This window comes from Prinia subflava, chromosome 13 (assembly GCF_021018805.1).
Source record: "Prinia subflava isolate CZ2003 ecotype Zambia chromosome 13, Cam_Psub_1.2, whole genome shotgun sequence".
NCBI classification, from domain to species: domain Eukaryota; kingdom Metazoa; phylum Chordata; class Aves; order Passeriformes; family Cisticolidae; genus Prinia; species Prinia subflava.
Window position 1 is genome coordinate 9,534,475 of NC_086259.1, and position 23,428 is coordinate 9,557,902.

The 23,428-nt window shown below is 38.0% G+C and overlaps 1 long non-coding RNA gene across 1 annotated transcript; it reads left to right on the top strand.

The window, feature by feature from the left end:
• Positions 1 to 10,251: 10,251 nt before the first annotated feature.
• On the top strand, positions 10,252 to 22,525 carry LOC134557493 (uncharacterized). Its single transcript, XR_010082056.1, has 3 exons — positions 10,252 to 14,012; positions 16,633 to 16,757; positions 20,267 to 22,525. It is a non-coding gene; the product is annotated as an uncharacterized LOC134557493 (long non-coding RNA).
• Positions 22,526 to 23,428: the final 903 nt, after the last annotated feature.

Here is a 23,428-nt window from a genome sequence, read left to right on the forward strand (position 1 = left end):
TATGCTGAAAACCACCCAGGAATTAAACTGGATGAAAGCATGCTGAGGAAGTTGTTGGAGGTTTAATTACCTTTTCTTTTTTTCCTCTTTAGTGGGAGTTCTGAATTCTGGAGGAGTAAAACTTTAGTCTCTACTGTATTGAAATGATATTTTTTTAGCACTCCAATCATTGTCTCTACTTGACTAAGACATTTCTGTGCTAAAGCAGGTGCATTTACTTTTCAAGTATTATTTTACTAATCAATTGAAAAATTACCTCCATGAATGACATAAGTGCAGACCTTTGGAGTATTTCATTAAAAGGAGCAAACATTAATTACAAATCCAGCCCAACCTTTGCAGACATAAATTATGGGACGGATCTATTTTCTCCATGCTTAATTGCAAGCAGTGACTAGCTCTTTAAATTATTATCTCCAAGGCATGAATGAAATTAGAATGGATTTGGTGATATTCTCAAGGCTTATTTGTATCTAAATAACTTGGCCATATACTGTCTGGAGATACAAGGAAAATTAGGTGATGCACCTTTGAGCCTTTCAACAGTGCTAACTTCCCATGAAAAAAATTTGGAATTGCAAAATGCAATTAGAACCTTAAAGTCTTTGCAGACTGGGAGGTGTAGATGCAGGCTTAACAATGGGATAGTTGATAATGTACAAGTATTTTTCTTCTAACCTAAATTCTCAACATTTTAGGTGTTTGTAATTTTTTGAAGTATTCACATTTCAGGCAGAATATTCCTGAATATTCAGGCAGTATCTTTCCTGAAAGGTAATATTTATATTTCAAGAAAAATAAGTACTTTTCTAGTGAAGTAAAGCCCCTTTCCTACAGAATTAAGAAGGCTGGAAATTTTGACTTTGTAATAGGTACAAAGATGACATGTTTGTGACCATACCAAAATCTGGCAGGAAAATAGATGAATTGATTGGTCCATTGAAACATGCAGGGAACAGAAGGTGCAGTTTGCTATGATGAAGAGTGACAAATAGATAGAGAATGCAAGGTTTATTTTTTAATACAATAATGAAGACAGAGATGTATTCTTTAAAAAATGTATATAATGATTTAGATATTGCTTTGGAAACAGGAAGCCTTCTCAAAGAACTTTGTTTTTTATATACTACAGTGGGTGTGAACAAATGAGTCTCACAAGACTCTGTGGGTACTCCTGACCCATGTTTTTACTTCCTTCTACCACAAAAGTTAATAATTTAGCATTGCACACTTAAAAAAAAAATAGATGATGACTTGCTTGGAGTTCAATTTATTTGTGTCATGATACAGTAAATACCAAGCTGAATTCTCACAGTGTCAATCATTAACCTGAGAGAGGGCATTTGCTTCAAATGCATTCCTTTAACTTTGACATTTCACGAACACTCTGGTAGAATATTTCAACAGCAATTTCAAACATGCTGAAGATGTAAATAAGTCCAAGTCTCCCCAAAAGCCAAATTCTTTCCACCTTTTAACTTTTGGAAGTAAAGGTACCCTCCATGCCTGCTGCAGGAACAGCCTCTGACAGCAGAGTAGCAGAAGCTCTGCAGAGCTGGAGTGTTTGAGGTACAGAGGAAACCCAGTGCAGATTCAGAGGGCTCAGTTGTGGAAGACACCATGCAAAGAGCAGGGCAGGGTACCACTAAAAGAAACATTCCTCTAATGATTCCTCTCATGATACTGTTTTGTTTTTTTTTTTTTAATTTTCTACTTTGACAGACTTTTCAGGCCCATAGCAAAATGTTTCTGGTACTGAGGTGAAGACTCTGTAACAAAATTAGAGGATTTATTGAAAAATTAATATATTCTGCTGAAAAAAATTGATATTGGTTTCAAAAATTTGGAAATATCTGGTCCAGGAGAGAGAAGACTTCATGGGCTTCATCATTTTAAGTGTCTTGCTTAGGAGAGGGAAGACTGAACAAACCTATTTCCTAGGATTTTGGAAATATTTATGCTCACTTTCTTCTCCATGGTATCTCATCTTAATTGAAAAGTGAGGAGTTAAAGATTGATCTGGAGCTTGGGAAAAGCATTCAAGCAGAGGAGCATGGGGGACAGAGTGAACCTTTTACCCACATTGCTTGAGAAAGGCACTGCTTGGCAATATATTCCTGGCAATGATAGTAACATAGGTAACCCATTTGCTCTGGAATCTAAACCAGGGCACCACATTTAAACCACCTGCACCTACAATGAAGGTAAATATATTAGGAGGATCTCCCCACTTACACAGGCCTTAGTGGAATGAATGATTTTTCAGAGATCAGGGCAAATTCCCCAGTTTTGGGAACATAAAGGACATCTCAATGAATCTATTCATTGAGATGTCCTTTATATTTCTTTAGAAAGAAAAACACCACTAACAATTACTGTCTTTAACACCTTGCAGCTTGTATGGAGCTTCTCATGTAAGGAAGAAACACCTTAAGCACAGTGTGAAAGTAGCACCAATATAATTTATAAAATGTAGATATGTTGGAGCAGAGAAGGAAGGAAATTGGTTTAATGGGAGTTTTAAAAATTAAGATTCTTTCTTCATCCAGGCTTATGGAAAACAAACAGAGCCAACAGAAACTTCTCTGTCCAGTAAACTCCAGAATAATGACAGAGTAACATCAATCCTGGCTCCATCCCAATGAATGGATTTGGAGCAGAAATACACATGTTTAGTGACTCTGAAGTGAGCTGAGTCCTTGCTGTGCCACCACTTCACCTTGCCTTATTACAACCTGGTTTATTGTGGCTTTGTTGTTGAAATCCGACATGGGGTAACAAATGATTTTTATTGTGTCTATTTGAGCTACACCTACTATTTAAATACATCACCTGCAAACTGTAAACAACCTTGTTGCACATTGTGTAGTCACTGTGGATTGAACTCTGGAAGGATAAAGTCACAAAATGGTTTGAGTAATAGTTCTTGTTCTGTTATTCTCTGACAGATGAATATGAAGAATAACTTATTTTGGCCAAAACAATTAATTCCAGGTGAATTTATGTCCTTAATGGGACATCTGCCATGACAAACATGAAGAGTTTGGTACATTCTAGTCAAAAGTGGAATATCTTAAATTAAAAGTTGCAGTAGGCTTCAGTGTTCCTGCTAACCCTTCTATTAAATCTTTGTAACAGTGTGATAAGCTAGAATTCATTGTCTTTTACTTTATTAAAAAGAGGTCAACCTCTAGGATAAAATAATATTGAGAAATAAAATTTACCTTGGATTAGTTTCATGTAAACATAAAAAATTCAACTTCTCAGAACTCATGTGAAAAACATAACATAGTTAATATTAAATACAAAGATTATGCAACCTATTACTTCTACAGTTTGTGCTCCTGTGTCCTTGCTTTCATCCCTGTTTTGCTTATGATTAATGAATGACTCACCCTCAGTACCCTCTCATTTATTTCATACCTCATTATGAATTTAAAATGGCCAATTTGTTATTTGAAAACAGCAAAACAAGCATGGAAGTTAAACAGTGTTCAAAAATGCAAATGACACTTTCATAAATAAATTGCTGTTCTATCACATTTCGATGGTTTATATTTTTAACTGCTTTGATATAATTTTGAAGAGTGTACTTAACTTATTCCCATAGAATGCCAGGTGGAGTTTCTCCATGTGATTTATTTGAACATCAGGAGTGTCAGTGCACTCTACACAGTCACTCACACACTAATCCTGCAATGACACCTGGTGTACTTTATGGGTTCTATTTCTGCTTGTCAAGATCTTATGCTATAATCCCCTCATGGCTTCTCATTTGTTTTGTTTGGAATTATTTTACCAGGGTATGATACTTTATAATGTTTTGTGATTATACTGTCAGCATTCTGGTAGGGACAAAATAAAGGCTTGGAAAAAACCTTTTGTGTATATTAAGTAAGTTCACAACTGTTATTTATTAATAACAGTTGTGAACTTACTTAATATACACTAACTTATTTATACTGAAAACAAAGTTTCATACCAACAGTTCACAGTATTATTTTTTTTTGTTATATCCATTTTCAGTCTTGATAATTACTTTCATCAACAGAATCTGGTAGTTTCAAATGCTTTCTTGAGCAGAAAAAAAATAATTGGCTTGGGTGGCATCAATGCTAATACCATTCTGAGGAGCACTCAGAGGCATAAACCAAAAATTCCATCTTTTCCCTGTTTACTGGAGTAAATTCTGACACTGCACATACTTCAGTGTGGGAGAATCCAGTCCCTCCAGAAGCCTGTGCAGGCTGTGTTCTTTTCTCATCTCTGGCAATCTTGTCCACACCAACGAGAGGAGCTCAAAGCTCTGCAAGAAAGGACTCCCAGTGTAAAGGCACTGCCTTCAAAGCCCTGGTGGCAGCTGCACCCAGCTCCTCCTGCAGAAGATAATCTGTCTCTGTGCCTCACCTTTTTTGGTTTCTGGCTCATGACGTGCAAGCAGCAACACCTGCACCTCCTATTTTTGCTCTATTTTATTTTCAGCTGAATTATGGCCGTGAGGTTTATTCAGGGTGGATAAACCAACCTCATGCTGAGGCTTCACTCATCACAGGGTGGAATCCAGAGTCCATGGATGTTATAAACAGACAGGTAGAAATCAAGCTCAACCAATTAATTGCATATTCTCCACTCTGTACAACATGCACGGCTATTTGTGGTGCCAGGTTCAGGATCTTAAATATTGTGTCATCATAAAAACAGTAGAACTGAGCATGGCTATAAACTGCAGTCTCAGCTAACAAACACCTGCAGAACTGTGGGAGTTTAACTCACTCTTCAGATGACTGGATTCACTTTCACTGCTTCTTAAAGCCTGACTTCCAACTGGTGAGGATGCAGGGTAAAAAAAGGTGCTGGGGGAAGGCAAAGCAGTTGCTTGTTTAGCACATTTTATGGATGGGTCAGGGATGTAGGACATGGATGCTGAGAGAGGTAATGAGGTAACTGGCAGCAAAGAACTCAGAGCTGGAGCAAATGTGAAGGTAAAACAGAATGGAAATCGTGAACCATCTGCTTTCTAATGAAAACAGCTCCTCCTGTCAGCAACATCCAGAAAAAATGATTTCTTAGTTGGAGTGTATAACCAAGGGAAGTAGCTTTTTTGCTATATGAGGTAATACACTCAAATGATGTATGACTTAGAAAATAGTGTGGGTTAATGATCTTCAGCTGGATCAGGGAGTAAAACAAAGTAATTTCATAATACAGAACATGATGGATTAAATCATGTTAATACTGGGTATATACATTAAAGAAAATGATCTTTCTGGCATACTAAATGGCAAAATAAAAAGCACTTTTAGTAAGCTATATGATTAATTAGTCTGCCCTTTTATTTATGTACCATGATAAAGTAAAATGTACTTCTTCTGGTTACCTCCCAGGCAATTATTCTAAAAGTTATATTGAATACACCAGCTTCATTGTATTGCATCAGTCCATCAGGAACTGCAAGCAGGTCCCTGTCTTTGTTTTAAGCCAGTGTTTTTCTTTTTTCTCTCCCTCTCCTGTCCTCCTTTACTAGAGATTATTGGGGTTTTGAATATTTTTTAATTCACACAAACGTGAGATTGAATATGACACAATCATATATTGCAGTAATATAAACATTGATTTCTCTTAACACTATTACTTACAGAGAATGCAAAAAATTCCAGTGAGGGAAAAGTTATAGCTCATGTGTAATTCAGGCAAATATTTAAATATGGGAATGCAAATGCTCCAGAGTTTGTTCAGATTCTGAGCTGTTTCATTTCCTGCCTTCACAATTTAGCTGTGTATCTTGCAAATTTCTACCACAGGTTCAATCACTTGCAGAATCTTTTAGAAATAAACTGGGAATGTATTTTCCAAAGAGATTTCAAATTAAACTAAAATCTTAGATTTCAGAAATAATGTTACCTGCAGAGGGAGAAATATTATTTTGAGAACTATGTGTCTTCCAGTCTTATACTTGTTAGAAATTATGCCACTAATGAAAGACCCAGAAGCTTCCTCTAGTACCAAATTCATGTGGAAGGTCGAAAAGGTATTGTTAGCACTGAATTTACTTATTTCTTAAAATCTTATGAACATGTAAAAACTGATAAAAGGCAGGAATTAAAGAAAAGTCCATTTCAATATTTTTTAAAAAAATATTTAGTAAGCTGAGATGAGTAGATGAGTTTTGTATTCCATCAGGGATTCACATAGTCCTTCAAACTGGATTGCCTTAAATGTACTTAACAATGCAGAAAATGTGAAAGACCCAGACTTGGACATTTCCTAATGTTAAATTCAGAATTCAAGTGGGGAATGTTTTTAGTAGAAAGAAACATGTTTTTGTAAGGGGCCCAGCACTTACATGGACTTATTCTGTTTTACTGTTCCACAGACCTGCACAGAAAAGTAAATCCAGATTCTAAAACCCTATGCTAAAGGAAATGTCTTTTAAAAGAGAACCAGCTAAGAACAACTACTTTCCTTTTTTTTTTTTTTTTAGAGTTGCTAGTGCCAGACTTTTGTTTACTACAGGCAGGATTTGGATTTTCTGCATGAAATCCTTGCAAAGTTCTAACTCTGGATTATCTCTCAGAGTCCACCTGCTGATACAAGGTCAGTATTTGCTGACTAATCTTCTGTTTGCAACACCACTAATGCTTTCTTCTGACTCTGGGGGTTTTGCTTTCTCTGCTGCAACATGAAATCTGAACTAGCTAAATCATGGAGATATAAATCCAAATATTTTCAATATTTATTCCACCTGTGCTTTTTGCATTTATCTGCTTTCAGAGGAGTCACTCTACCACCAAGCTCTACAAAGTCACTTTTGGATTTCAGTGGGTGTGAGTGCAGTGAGAGTCCTGTACTCCTTTCCTTTTGTCCTGTTACAACCTCACCACCACTCAAGGTGTCCTGGGCAGTGTTCAGGTCTCTCAGATTTCTGTTTAATGTAGAAAAAGGCACATGAATTTTCCTCTTGTCAAAAGTATCTTAATTTCATCCTTTTCTATGATCAACCCTCCCAAAAATTATTCTGGTCTTCTTTTCCAAATGGTCCTTATTCTAAAGAGGATCACAAAGGCACTACCCAGGAAGATTTTTTGCATGCTGCTCAGCAGTATCACATCTGTATCACTTTTTTAAGGGAGCAGATTTACCATAAATTTTTGCTTTATTTCACCAATTCATATCAATATAGCCTATAGCTGTTAGTAGTTGCTTATATATTTGTACACAGCCTTTCAGCCTAGAATTGCATAGATACTGCCTAGAAATGACAAACACCAAAGTTCATAAATAGAAAAAAACATGGACACCTTTTTACAACTAGTAAATAAGCTTTAAACCAGATTTTTTTAAAGATATGTGAATTAGTTCCTAGTGAGACTTGTGAGAATATAGAAAATGGGTGACATGTATCACAGGGAAAGTGTATTAGCACAGCTTCTTCCAAGTGTTGGTCTAAAACGTCATTAAATTTTTGCTACTTGTTAACATTTGTAGAATATAACACCATGTAGAAGTGTGACTTTAAAATTAGTCTTTGCAAGTGCCTGAGATGAAGGTGAGGGCTTTTAGCAAGCAGCAGGCTTTAAACCTAAAATTGCATTAATTTATTTGCTGCAACAAAATTAGGTAGATTAGTTATTGTTCAAAGTTAGTAGTTACACAAAAGAACAGATTTTATATCACAAAAAAAAACCAAAAACCCAAACCCCAGAAAAACAAGAGCAGTGTTAGTGCTCCTGTACTTCAATACTGTTGGCAAGACTCAACTGGAAATGCCAGATATGTATAAAGAGTAATTTTGTCTCATTAAATGATAACAAGAGTGGTTCTTCTTCATCTCCTTAATTCATTTCTTGTAGTTTTTCTTGTCACATCCACTTGTTTTATGGGTTACTAACTTGCAAGTTATGGTCGTAATTTATGGTCAAAATTGAGTGGTAGCAAATCACAGAATATTTTCATTGATTACCCTAAATTGTCTAATCTCCTGTATGTTTTTAGGACTTGATTGGGTGGTATTTACTGATTGCCTTCATCTAATTTAAAAATCAATCAATAGCAACAATGAGAGGTGGTAGATAAATCGAGTCTAATGCAGCATAACTGCAGCAAATATCCATCAAAGGCTCATTCTCAATCAAATTTGTGGGAAGTTTTAATACATAAACCAAAATGTCCAAAAGCCTTACTTCTAGAACACATCATTTTTAAATTGTGCTCTGCAATGTGACATCTTATTGCTCTTATGCTGTCTATTTAGGGCAGTTTTCCACTGCTAAAATGAACATATTTCACTACAATAAAACTGTAGCAAACAGGAAAAGAAATGTCATCAGCTTTGGTTTAAAGGCACTTTGTTCCATCTTCCTCAATATCATCTGTATATGATAATGGGAATTAACATAACATCAGCTTTTCATATAAACTGTGTGCATTTTCTCTGAGAGAAACATTCTAATAAGTGTCTTGATAGGAAATGTGTTCTCTACATTGAGAAATCAATTCACTAAAGCTGTTCCTTACATTGTTCTTTTTAAAAAGCATCAGTTCCTGAAGTTTTAGACTCCAGATATGAAGGGAGCTGTCTGGAAGGCAATATTCTAATTTCTTGGCATTATGAGGGCACCTGATGCAGCAAAGGAAGACAGACAGTAATGCAAACCTTCCTTTTTGAAGTGACTGCAGTACAAACATAAAATGCTTTTATATAATTTGTCATAGGTAAACATGACATAAACATTAATTTTTTTAACTAGGCATGGATCTTCAGCTTCATTAACTCAAGGTAAGTTTCCTATAGTCATACAGATCTGAACAGTTACTTAAAATGAGGTCAGAACAACGCTGTCATTAACAGCTGGATAAGGAGCTAGCTCTACAGCCTTGAAAAGAAGTCAAAACTGGCCTCTCTTCTTGAAAGACTCTTAATCCATACTCAGAAACAGGTATTCAGTGTCAAAACTTGCTTGGAAAATTCTCTGTAGATTGCTGAGGATAGTCAGTTTTTATTTCTTGAAAACATGAGACGTGAAGCTACAGCCTTGTTAGGCAGTAGGAGATTCTGTCCTGTGGCTTCAGGTGTAATAAATAATCAAGGAAGGAGAGAAACTTGGGGGGTTCTGTGGATCTTCTCATACTTTGCAGATATTTGATTTTCATTTGAGTCAAGAGGGGCTTATTAATAGGTCAACATGTGGAAAGAACATCCAAAAGCTTTGAATGGTTCTGAATTCACTCAGCTAAAAAACTCCTTTTCGGCATCTAAAAAAGTACAAGTTATGTGGCCGCAATCCAGCACTGCTACAAACAAAACCACAGATATGTAATGGATTGGGAAAACACCACCACTCTGGAAAAATAATGATTCTGTTCTAATCAATTGTAAAATATCCTTTGTTGCTAAACGCTCTTGAAAGATCTCAGGCCCAAGCAACAGATCACAGCACACATTACAAATATAAAAGACAAGCACCAAAGAGAACCCTACCAGCAGCCCAAGGTTTATTAAAATTCTGACATTCTGAGATATCTTCTTGCCAAGGGCCCTCTTACAATGACATCTGTACACTTGTCATTACATTGTGGTTCACATTACTTACATAAACATGCCACAGGGAAAGCATGACTGATATAATTTTTGTAAGATTGAAAGGTGGCCATTGTGATCATTAAAACAAACCTGAGAGAGCCTTCCCGATGATGGAACAGATTCAGTTACTTCTTCCTTCTTTGTGGGTCATTAGTTAAAAAGGGGAAGGTGGGGGAGGAGGGAGAGCAGGCCACATACTGCAGGTGTTTTATCCTTTGTAAGGAGACTGCACTGAGACAAATGATTCTAGCTGGCATTTTGTACACACCGGAGATTGCTTATCGATCCAGATCAGAATATTCAGGCTGGCCCCAGGGAAAAGGCAGAGTATTTTCTGAGGGAGTTAATAACCTGGCAGCTGAGCTGTCTTGTCCAATTCACTGAACCTAGGGCTCTAATCAGGCCAGAGTTTTTATTTTGAGAAATCTTGCCATATGTGTCTGCTATCTGCCTTCCACTCTATTGGAACAGTGACAGTGATTGAAATGACAGCCTATAGATAGAGCCTAATCAAATTGTTTATTATCAGCCTAAATCAATATGTATAGATTGTAGAAACATCACTGTCATGCCATGAAAAAGTCATACTAATACTACATGCTGCAGGTGTAATTCTAAAATGTATTTTTCCATCCTAAATTACGTCTGAATTTAACAGAGTAAAAGAAATTAGAATGGTGTATGAGACAGTGAAAAATATGCAGGTTTCAACATTTCAATAACAGTAAGGATTAATGTTAAAATGCCATGGTTTTCATTGCTTAAATGTGTTATCATGTTTCCAGTGAAAAACAGAGCTGTGGGAAAAGAAATATAAAAATTGAAAAGTTGTTTTGCCTTTTGTATAGAAAGAGGAAAATCTCACAGAGATCTGTGTAAGCACATACTGCAGCATGAATCAAATTCCAGCACTCCTAAAAAGCAAGTTTTGAGGCATCCAGACAACAGAGATGAAAACATAATAACATGAGTTCCTTTGGTACCACACAGATATTACTCCCAAGAGCCTACCAAAGAGCTTGGACCGTGAAATCTAATGATTTGATAAGAAGCTGATTTCATAAAGCCCTCTCTTCTGAAGACTGTTGGATATCCTTTTTGCACGGAAAAAATATCAATGCATTATATGGAAAGAATAAAAAGTATTTAATGGTACAACATAAAACAGATTCCACAGGCTTAATTATCATCTCAAACAGAATCATTCAAACACAAAACATGAGACAAAGAAAGAATATTCCTGAGGGCGTGGCACTGGAGGGAAATCTCTCACATCTGGGAGAGGACCAGCAATCTGTTTGGCCAGTGAAGCTCAGTGAGTGTGTGAATCTGAAATTCCCCTCCCGTGGAATTGGCTGGAATGGATAATCCTGGGAGGGCTGGTGGCCCAGCAGGAGTCAGCTCTGTAGTTCACAACTTTTGAGGTTGCTCTACTGGCAGAATTTGTACTACCTACTGTGTCCCGGGGAATAATTTATTGCCTTGCTCCTCAAAAAAGAAATTTCAAAATTGTTTTGAAGTACTCTGGCAAGGCAAAGGGGCTGTAGCCTTAGAGCAAGTGATATGTTTTGCCCTGAAAATGGTGTGAAATAACCTTCTGGTTAATTCATCTTTGCAATGCAAAGACTAATTCAAGCTCTTGTTTGAGTATCACTTACATTGTGTGATTATTGGGTTGAGTCAAACGTAACAACTTTTAGCATTAAGGCATACCTGTTAATAAAAATAATATTGCGTTGTAGGTTGTACTAATTTAAAGAGGTAATTTTTTTTTTTCCTTGGATAAATGTACTTTTCTTACTGTCAGCACGTACAGCTCTCCAAACAGCAATTATCTTTGGCTGAATGAATCTAGGAATTTTCCTATTACATTCAAAATTAGAATTTCTTGTTTGCCATTTTAAAAAACAGAGGTACTTATTCAGTAGAAAATGTTAGCATATAAGTCTAAGTACATGCTTAAGTCCCTCCTGAGTCAGGAAAGAGGTTAAGCAGATGTATATCCTTAAGTTTTAAATAACTTCAGTGGGCCTTTGTCTTGTCTTAAATTTTGAATGTACTTGAAGTGTACTAATGGCTTAGCATAGAATATGAATGCAGGTGGTTCAGTTTGGCCCAGAGCTGGCACAACCCCAAAATTTAACATTTCTTCTAAAGTGTTTTGACTAAAATCCAGCAAAGTACTTATGTCTACGCACAGTGCTGATTTAACTATCTCAGTTTATAGTTACACTGCTGCAATTTCCTAGCATGGACACAGTTCTGCTGGTATTTGTCTTGGCGTAATTTATCCAGACACTTCTGCAGAACTGAAGGGCTCTGAAAGCCAAGAAGGCTGGGGCAAACCTGCAGGAGAGAACACCAAACCTGAGTGAGCTGAGGGGACATGAGAAGAGAGAAATTTGCCTGTTGGAAAGGTCATGTTGAAAACCTTCCACAAATTAATGGTGGCACTTCCCAGCACACTTCTGCAGTGTGGCTGCCCACAGTGAGTTCATCCCACAGAGAGCAGCTCCTTCCAGAAGCTGTGGGTGAAATTCCTGGATTACGCCTTGTACACTGTAAGATCCACGGAGCTGGATATGCTCTAAGTGTTGGGTGCAAAGATGGAAACCTGCTTTAGGTTCTGCATGGCATGCACTGAATTCCCTGTTACAGTCTTCTCATTCTGCTGAGAATACATTTCATTTTTATCATTATTTTTCTTTTTTGTTAAAACTTACCACAGCCAAATTACTCAAGATAAAAGAAAGTACTATTTTTTTTTCCTTTCCAAAGGATCTTCAAGGAAGAGTTCGACCACAGAGAAGGGTGAAAAAAATGAAGAAATAATGACCTTATTATGTATTGTTTACAATGCAGTATAGTGATCTACACTGTCACCGTTATCCAGCTTCCCAATACTTGGATTTTCAGTTATGGATATCACATATTAATTGGAAATATACCTAATTACATAGTTTTACCTTGGGAAAGGACTGTTTCTATGATCCTCCTATGAAACTAGTGAAATTCTTATTTATACCCCACTTAGTGCTTTAGATAGGCCATTTCTCTAAATCCATTCATTTTCTTTTTGGTTGTTTCTGTTATGGGCTGATTTGCTTTGTCTTTGCACTAAATGGGATATAAAACTAAGTGCTACTGATACAATTTCTTTGGGTTTATTTGTTGCTTTTCCCCACCTTGCTTTGTATAGATATCAGATGCATTAAGAGGAGATGCACAGCATACTAAATTCTTATCTCGCTCGAAGAACACAGTGCTTCCAAATTAAATAGTTCACAATGCAAGAATGACAGCATTAAAGTCACAAGAGCAAACCTGTCCCTTTCCTCACAAACACTCCAACTATCAGAATGTTGCCATCTTTCATTAAATGCATCATCATCCATCAGCATAAGGAAGTATTGAATGAAGGAACATTAGCCCCTAACTGCTTGTTCTCAGATTGTATTTGGAACTATATATAAAAATCAAAAAACAGTCCACTTAATAATTTCAGTGATCGCTAGTACACCTTAAGTTATTCCTCTAATTTTATCTACAATATAACAGTGACAAAATTAAGAATAGAAGTTTAGCCTCTAGCAAGCCACTTTCAGTTTTCATGGATGCCATTAAGAATTTAACTGTTTCATATGAACCATACAGACATTGACTTTAATATTAAGCAGATTTCTCCACTACCAACAAATGAAGCCCTTTTTGTTTCTTTTCAGCTACATTGATGTTACTAAATCCAGTAGCATCAGCACAGTCTGACTTGAACTCAGGCTCAGAAACTTTGCAACCTAAACATCAAAACTAAAAAAATCCCTGCTATTCAAGTAGGATGGGAAAATATGGTATGATACAGCCCCATGTCCCACAGAACCTCTCTGTATAGTACTCCTTCCCTTCAGATGCACAAATAATTGATGCACTGTACAAATCAGGCCTGCAAACATGGTGTGCCTTCCAAACTGTGCTTCAAGCCTCATTACACTTAATAGCTCTGTACCAAAATGCCAAGTACTTCAAAAAAACTCTGGCTAGGTTTACGTACTTAAAAAAACCTCAAAAAAACTACTGAAACACAGGAACATGGAAAAGTGTAACATTAGAAAGTTCTAAACTCAAAATTCACTTCAGGAGCATAAAGCAGGATTAAGGAGGAGCTGTGATGGTGAACTCCTAGAAGAAAGAGTTTAAGAAGTGAAATTCATTTCAGCAGTTCTGTCGTGCTGTGAGGATAAACTGCAGTGCCTTGTCCTCATCACCTGGGAAAACTTCTGCTGTGCTGTTTGCAACAGGGCTGGCAACAACCCTGCTCATCCTGCGTGCCCACTCTGGGAGGAGTCGTGTGCAGCAGGGATTATGTGATCCTGCTAAAGCTGTTCTGTTTAAACACAAGATAAGAGCTTGCAAGCATGCTGAACTTGAGAGAGAGGTATAGAAGTGCTCATCACTCCTAAATGGAGGGAAGGGAAGGGAAGGGAAGGGAAGGGAAGGGAAGGGAAGGGAAGGGAAGGGAAGGGAAGGGAAGGGAAGGGAAGGGAAGGGAAGGGAAGGGAAGGGAAGGGAAGGGAAGGGAAGGGAAGGGAAGGGAAGGGAAGGGAAGGGAAGGGAAGGGAAGGGAAGGGAAGGGAAGGGAAGGGAAGGGAAGGGAAGGGAAGGGAAGGGAAGGGAAGGGAAGGGAAGGGAAGGGAAGGGAAGGGAAGGGAAGGGAAGGGAAGGGAAGGGAAGGGAAGGGAGGAAAGGAAGGAAAGGAAGGAAAGGAAGGAAAGGAAGGAAAAGAAGGAAGGGAAGGAAGGCAGGAAGGGAGGAAGGGAGGGAGGAAGGGAGGGAGGAAGGGAGGAAGGAAGGAAGGAAGGCAGGAAGGAAGGAAGGCAGGAAGGCAGGAAGGCAGGAAGGAAGGAAGGAAGGCAGGCAGGAAGGAAGGCAGGCAGGAAGGAAGGCAGGAAGGCAGGAAGGCAGGAAGGCAGGAAGGCAGGAAGGCAGGAAGGCAGGAAGGCAGGAAGGCAGGAAGGCAGGAAGGAAGGAAGGCAGGAAGGAAGGAAGGAAGGAAGGAAGGAAGGAAGGAAGGAAGGAAGGAAGGAAGGAAGGAAGGAAGGAAGGAAGGAAGGAAGGAAGGAAGGAAGGAAGGAAGGAAGGAAGGAAGGAAGGAAGGAAGGAAGGAAGGAAGGAAGGAAGGAAGGAAGGAAGGAAGGAAGGAAGGAAGGAAGGAAGGAAGGAAGGAAGGAAGGAAGGAAGGAAGGAAGGAAGGAAGGAAGGAAGGAAGGAAGGAAGGAATTTCTGAAATACTTTGTGAAGCTTACCTTGATAAACACTAAGGAGAAATCCAGGGATTTTGTCTACACACAGAAAATTGTCTAAATTGCCTGGAAAAACTCATTGACCCAGTCAGATTGTGTGCAGCTTTTGATCACATACAGCCCCAGGCTCTCCTGCATCTTGCTCAGAACACATAGCTCAGTGACAAAAATCACTATTTTCTTGTGCTAAACACTGCAATAGAGTGATGTTTGTCCTGGCATATGTGGGTTGCTCCTCTTTAGGTGGCTTGGGAACATTATATTCAAGATGTTTTAGGTGTAAATTTATAAGCACCACATACAAAGAATTCTAAGGTTTCATTGTTCAATTATTTTAAGTAGGACAATGAAAACATCAATGCTACAACAATGCAAATTAATCAAACAACAAAAAGTAAAGCAATTAAAGCTGAGCACATCTGCAATGCATATTCAAGAGACTGAGTAATTAGGTAAAACTGTAGAAAGACTGTTAAAGGTACTTTACTGTATATCTATGAAATCTATTTCACTGAGAAATCAAGTACATTGCTTTCATGGATGACTTTGGACAGCTACAAAAAATGAGGGAGGAGAGATGGTTCTGTAATTTAGAGCATGGGATGGGAAAGGGAAGTCTCTTGAATCTCAAGACTTCCTAAGTAGTTCGAGGCAATGACTTCACTTCCCATCTGTAAAAAAGTGTGGCAATGCTTCTGTGTGCTTCTCTGGGCTAGGAGGAGATGGATGTGAAGGATTCTCAGACAGAGCACAGAAATGAGGAGCGGTATCACCCCAAGTGTACAGCTACAGAACTCACCCTAACACCAGTGTTCCATATAACATCCATTCTCTCAGGGTTTGATAAACAAAAGTTACACAAGATCCTCTCCTGAATGCATTTGGTTTGGCTGTAAGTTTCTCTAGGGGCCTTAGAGCTGCCATGGTGTGGAGAAAGATCAGCATCATTTATCCTCTTGTTACTCTGAAACTGCCAGTGAGCCTCTGAAATGGAGAACAAGCCACATAATTAGAAAATAATCCACTTCCAACTTGTTTTTATCCTATGGCTTTTCTAAAAATCACAAAAGGTGTGCCACACTGACAGCATTTCACAGCCTATATGAGAAGCTCTCAAGAATTTCCAGCAATCTTCAACCTAAATAACAAACAGGAGATAGTTTATAATATGGTCAGTAAAGATAAGGCCTTTGAGGAACACATAACCAATGTACTTAGTGTACAGCCCTAGCAGTGAAAATCACAGTAAAGCAGTTGTTTCTTAGGCTGAACACTTTTATCTTAGGCTGAAGGTTCCAATCCAATAAACTAGGGCCTCAGTCTTCATAGAAAGTTGCATTTCTGCAACAAGCATATTAACACAAGGAGCCTTTTGCCTCCAGGCTCCCATTGTTAGATTACTCTTTATATTAGATTGTAACAGAAAAGGCTTTTTTTTTTTTTTTTTTTACAAAGTAAAAGATCTGAAAGATTATCGGCAAAAATGATAGTTAGGAATACAAAAGAAAGTCCACAGGATAACATTTGGGGGAAAAAGCATCAGCATTTTGAAACAAAATCTTGAATGGGAAAAGAAGATTCTTCATATGAAGGCTGAACAGGGCTCACAGTTCATGGCCTTATTTCTGCCTGAAATACTCAGGTCATTGATATTGAGTACGGCTTCTGTGGCTCTTTGAAGAATTTCAGTGTTCTCCAGGTGCCAGCTCACCACCCTGAGAATGATGAGATTGCTCTGATGACTTTGTCTTTCAGACAGCAAAGTCAGCAAGGCCCAGGAGCTCTGCAGACCCTGGGGACTGCACTGAAGGTGCCTCCAGAGCAGGAGGCAGTGCTGGGACTGAGGACACATTTTCTGAAAATGCTGTCAGGAAACAAAGGTATTGTTTCCATCTCAAACACAATTCAAGAATTAGACAACGGAACTCATACTGCTGTCAAAAAAATTTTGGCCAAAGGCTAGGAAAATTTCTGGTGAGAACATTGTAAAGGGAATTTGAAATATATGTCTGCAAGTGAGAAGGAAAAATTCTATTCTTACTCCACAATTATGTGTAGAAAGCACATCACAGAGCTGTACCTCAGTTAATGCTCCATGAGCTGGAACAATCTTGTAGTGCATTCACCCACGGTTTTGTACTCACAACACTAAGGAAATATTCACTGTATCTGCAGATGGCTGCAAACATTGTATCAGAGACCCCACAAATTATTCACCACACTTCCAACAGGCCAGTCAAAGGTTCAAAAGGTTCAAAAAGCTGAATGACTCCACAGTAACCATCTGCTGTTAGATTCACCTTACCACCCTCTTTTTATCTGCAGTTATGGAAGGGTCACCTTGATCAAGTAAATTAAAGGGTTACCTGCTTTCTGCTAGCACTGTTAAAATTCTCAGGAAGCACCCAAATCACAGAGTTTTACAATGCCATGGCATTTAACACATTCTCCAACACAGTGCTTTCCTTTACACACCAGGGCACAATGGCTCAGCTGGACTGCTTGCATTTGACTCAATTTTACTTTCCAGCCTTTTTTTCATCTTCCCTATGGATGTCAAGCTGCTTGGCTTGCCAGGCCATATCCTGAATCTAAAACAAATGTGGGAAATGTGTATAGTGCTCAAATTCCACACTGCCAGCCTGGAACCCACCTGGTTACACGGCAGAAGATATTTTCCTGACGCCCAGGTACCCAAGTTCTGTTCTTGGATTTCTCTCCTGGGCTGCTGTCTGATGTAGTCACTTGCAATGTGTCTGCAGCCCAGGCAGACTTTGTACTGGAAGTCAAATTTCACAAATTCCAAATCTTTCTGAATCTTTACCTTTTTTTTTAATGTTTGCTAATGAAATAGGGAGGGCTATTATAGAGTATGTGTCCCAGGTCACAATGAGAAAATTAATTTCGCTCTGTTCTTAGAAGTGTTTAACTATTAGGGAGAATAACATCCAAAGTCACTGTGAATTGTATGATGCTGAAAGGGAAATTTGAAAATAAAGAACTAAAAACAACAACAACAAAAAAATCTTTCCATCTAGCATTAACACATTTTAGGAGAACAATAATGCACATTCTTAACCAAACTTCAATAGAAAATCACTTTTCAATATATTCCATACACACATTCACACCATGTTTCTTAAAAATAAACAAGTGAAAAGTAAAAAATGCAAGTGCCAAAAGAAGATTATTTATGTTCAAACTGCACCAGAGAAATTAGTCAAGGGCGATTCATGCATGTGAAAATATGATTTCTAACACTGCCAAGGTCAATCAGGCCTTAGGGAGTGAATGTTGCCACATAAATCAAAGATGCAGTTTTGAGGCAGTTTTGAAGATGAGAGGTGAGGAAATAATGGTTTTAAAACTCCTGTTAATTGTCCAAATGAATCAGCAATGATACAAGAGGAGCAAATAACTTGTTTGTGAAAGGAACAAACCATGCTTGATGTCTTCTGTGGACTGGATTGCCCAAGCCTGGAATCACACGATTCTCTACCACATTCCAGAAGTAAGGATCTGATTATTTCTCAAAACTGGAAAATATAAAAAGATGCAACAATCTAAATCAATCCAAACTGCCATATTAGTTTGCTAGTTTTAAGAAAAAGACAATCTCAGTGACCAAAGTACTTTATAGGTACATTTCTTGTTTTGCCAAGAAGTCTAAAGACTTTTTTTTTTTTTAGTGGTTTTGTTTTGCTCTGTTGTTTTTTATTTGCTGGGTTTTGTTTGTATTTTTTTAACGATTTCCCCATGGTAGGTGAACAAAAAACAAAAAAGCTTTTTCTCCCCTCCAAAACAGAAAATTGACATTTTTCCATTTTAAGCCCAGCCACTGAACTCAAGGGTACTTCTGCCTAGCTGGCTCCCCACACTCCTTTGGTTGCCACTGTAATATCTAAAAATCTCCTGTTTCAGGTTGCCTTTCCAAAACATTGTGTAAGTGAGAGCATACCCATTTCCCACACAGCTCAGATATCTGGGATACATATCTAGTGTGATACATGAAGATATCTGAAATCAAGGAGAACTTTAAAACAATCTTTTAAGGGAACTCAGTTTGCACTATTAAAAATAGCTTGAATTACTAACAGGAGGAGTTTGTGTCGGAATCAGACCCTTCTAAGCCTTAAACAAAGATGAATTCAGAATAGAGCTGGCAATTAGAACTCACTGTGTATTAATTAATTTGTATTAAAAATTAATAGTAGGTTTTTGAATGTTCCTGTATTGTACAATTATCTCATATTTTAGAAAATACAATCCAGGACAGCATCCTGATTTTACTACTAAAGACATTTAAACTGTTTTTTATGTTGCTTCTGTGTATTTAAACTGTTAAGTTGCCACAACCCCTTTCAGCACAAACTCTTCACTGTCTCATGCTCCTCTTAACAAATTCCATAGTATTCCAAATTATTCCTCTTCTCTTATTGGATCCTGCTGTTTAATAGCTCTGCCACCTTGATCTCAGAAATAAAAAAAAATGACTTGACATGCAGATTCCTCTGATTAAGGGATATGATAATTAATCTGGCATATTCACAACTTCAGCATGAGCAAGCAGCAGAAGTCAGAACAGTGAGACCACAAGGGAGCTGTGGAGGAAAAAGGAAGCACATACCCGTGGATCATTGAATACAGGCAGGAAAGATAACCTGAAGTCTTGCAGCCCATTAAAATTTGTTGTCAAATTTTGTCAAAGGGGGCATGAGGAAAAGAAAGAAGGCAAAGAGGGAAACCATCAGCAAAACTGCTGCATTCTACTTGACACAGTTATGACTCCAGGCAGAAACTGGTAGGTGGTTGTGGAGTGTGAATATCTGAGAAGCAGCAGGACAAGTCTCATTGTTAATCTTGATGTCAGAGACACTTTTGTTTCTGCATCAATTCTTCCCATCTTTTTGGCCTTTTATTTATTCATTTCCTCTACTCCTTAGTCTTGAAACCATTTTGGAATCAGAGTCTGGAGAACTGGTTTTTAAATTTCCAAAGAGTGAAAGAATATTTGATTTCACATAAGCATAATTTCACCAGCAAGAGTGGTAGTGATCAAAAAAATAAATGCCACAGTTCCCTAGGGTTATTTCCTACATAGATGTGCACTGATTCCTATTCATATAAGTCAATGAATTGAACTCAGTAAACAGGAGGTTTTCAGTAAGAGGGTGAGAGTTTGAATAAACTGCATAGAAAATACAGATAGAAAACAGAATGAGACCCCATTATTTATTACAGCCACTGGTATCCTGGCAAACACCTCACTACAGAACATGTGGAAAGCCCAGTCACAGCTGTCAAAGAATTCTTGAGGTGCTTGAGGGTAGACCTGTGCACTGTTGCCTCCTCACACAAAATTTCTACCTTCATTTTTTCCTCACTGCAGAGAAGGAAAAGAAGCTAAAACAGGAGTCCTCCTCCTTGAGATGAGTTGGTAAAGATGAAGCAGTATCTGCATGAAGTTTCCAGTGAAATTTTGCCGGAGGACAAAGGGCTGTATGGGCCAAGAAAAACCAGAAGCTCTACAAGTGTAGGAGGACTGTGTTTGTTGGCTGAGTTTGAGAATAAATTGCAGTCTAACTAAAGAGCCAACAGAGCTGTTTCTTAATTTTATTATTTTTTTTTAATCCCAGCACAGCATGCAAATAATTTGTTTTGGACTTGAACTGGCGAAGCCAAGTATATAGCATTGTGAAACTGAAATCCAAAAATAAAATATTTCAGGCTAGGGGACCTGTAGCTGGTAGGCCCAAACCACTCTTTGCATTCAGTTTTCTGGCTTGGTCACAAGCTCTCTTGCTTCCTGATATATTTAACTAAAATATGCAGGTATTGCCTCACATGAACTTCCTTTGGCTTTTTCCAATGCCTATAAGCATGTGCACAATGTTTTAGAACACCACCAGACTTTAGTACCAGTCACTTCAGACCAAGTTCAGGATTTACACAAGGAGAAACAACAAGAAAAATGTAATAGCCTGTATGTTGTTTTCTTATTTGTTTTAGACCAAAGTGTCATAAAATATTGTGTTTTATAGGTAGGATTAATAAAACCAAAGGGGCATGGCCAATTAAAATGTACATTATTTTAAGAGATAAAAGGCAGATCAATTAAGATGATGCTTCAACACATATATGGTAATTTATATTAGCTGAGATTCTGTCCCTAAATATTAAAACAGCAGTCTTGACACTTTCTTTCCCTCTCACAATTTTAGACTTTAGACATACTTTGCAGTTCAACAGCACAGAGTAAGAGAAGTTTTGCTTTATGCTGCTTCTGGGTGATAGCACAGCTCTCATCTGCACCAAAATAACTGCACAATGGGTTTTCTAAGAGTGAAGAATAACAACCTAACTATAAGCACAAAGGCAATTTTAGCTAAGTAAAATACAATTACACCAGCTAGAATTTCTTTTGGACATGATTAGTAACAAACGTTTCTTGTCCTATGAAAATGTGCCAGGAAATTTTAATTGACTGCAAGCATCCAAGGCTGCCATTAAACACATCATCTGAAAGATTAATGTTTTTGGCCCACATTTAACTACCATGTAACCTGCTTTATGGTTTACAAGATGGAATGACTTTGTTTTACATGACAGTTATTGGGCCTAATTCTGCTCACGGTTATGCCTGTGAAAATTTTGGAGCAAGTCCCTTAAAGGCAATGCCTCTATAAAATAAGAGTAAAATTAGACTCAGGCCCCCTATGTAATTTAATAAAATTGTTACAAGTTAAGCCAGATTCTGCTTTTCCAATTGTTAGCAAGTGACCAAGCACTAGATATGACATTCTTCTAAGATAAAAGGTGCCTGCATTAAGACTTGGCCCTTCCATAGACACCCAGGCTCCCACACCTTGACCTGACTCTTTGTGATGGGACCACTGCAGGAATGAGAATTCTCTGCCACTTTGGAATGACCCCCATCACAAAAATGCAGAAGAAAAGTGAGAAAATCAGAAAGGGATTTTTCATGATAATATTTGCTAGCAAATCAATCCAGAATTACAGATTCTCTTTTTAACATCAAAAGTTTGAGTTGTTGTTTTAAAATCAGTTATTTTAATATATACTCAGTTTGAAGGCTTTTGAACAAAACTAGATATAGAGTTTATCCACAAACTGTGCTGTAGAAAGTGAAACCAGCACTAGGTCACTGCACAAGCCATTGTACCTGGCACAGCTCTGGGCCAGAGACAGTGGGACAGGATAGAATGCAGAAAAGGAATAAGGTGCTGTATCAAGATAGACACACAGGGATTTGTTCCCCTGCTTAAGAAATGTGTTAAATTATTATTACTTTCTTGGGAAAATCACATCCTGAACAAACACAATTAATTCTTTTCCTCCCCCTTCTGCTTCTGGCATTCCATTACCACATACTGCTCATTGCTTGAGTTTTAAATTGTAAACTGTTGCTAACCAGCAGCTTTACAAGGACCGCATGGATATGAAAAGGAGTGCTTCTTTCTCAAGTCCACTGACAACCAGCTGACTCAAAAAAGAATGTTTCTATCTATTACAGCACATGTACAGGTTGATAGCTCTCTAATGATTCTATATATGTTAGAACTGGTAAAGTGATATTCTATTATTTCATTGAAAATAAAATGTATTGATACATTTCTTGCTGTTTTCCATCCTCCTTCTGTTTAATATTATTTTAACAGTGATTTGTGCTATCTAACAACTAAAAGTTATCCAAAATAATTGTTGTATGTTACATTCATTGCATTAAAGATTATCTGTGTTTATAAAACAAGATTGTTTTATGAATAAAATACACCGAGAAAATAGAGCCGCCTCAACAGCAAATGTGTCAGGTAAACACACAGTGATATAGCTTGAATTTCTACACTTCAGTGCATCTCTCGAGGGTGGGAAATGCTTAATAGATGGTAGCATGCATTATTCTCCAAGTCTTCTTTTATCTGCCTATTTCAAATATTTGATTATTGCCTGGCTAATAATAGGTGCTTCATCAGTTGAAGAACAGACCAGGGAAGAGAGTGTAAATTGTAGCACGCAATTGTTTCACTGCTACTGAAAATGTGGAGCTGCTGCCACATGACAACCTTCCTCTGCTGTCTGCAGCCACTGCTCCACGGAACAGCAATGAAAACTCTGGGAAACTGGGAAAAACTCACCAGAGAGCAACCCCACCCCACGAATTTTCGTGTGCATAGAATGCTCCAGAGGACAGAAAAGCCCACCTGGGGCCAGTGAAAACACATCACTGATTTACTGGTCAGGAGCTGGGTGGTGAAAAGGCTGTGAACCTTCCAGTTTCACTGCTCATTCCCTCTTTCCTTGAGCTCCTCCACCCTGGCCACCCCAGAAACCTCATGGAGACAAATTTCAGTTGCATCCTACACTGAAGATGTAAAGAACTGCATCTGAATTGTATCTGGAAGAGGCCACAGAGACTGGTAGCCCAAACCCATTTCCAAGGCTCTGTTATGAAGGAGAGTCCTGGGAGCAGGGCAGTTTTGTGAAACAGAGCAGTGAGGGGCTCCTGAGCCAACCACAAATAGATGAGCAT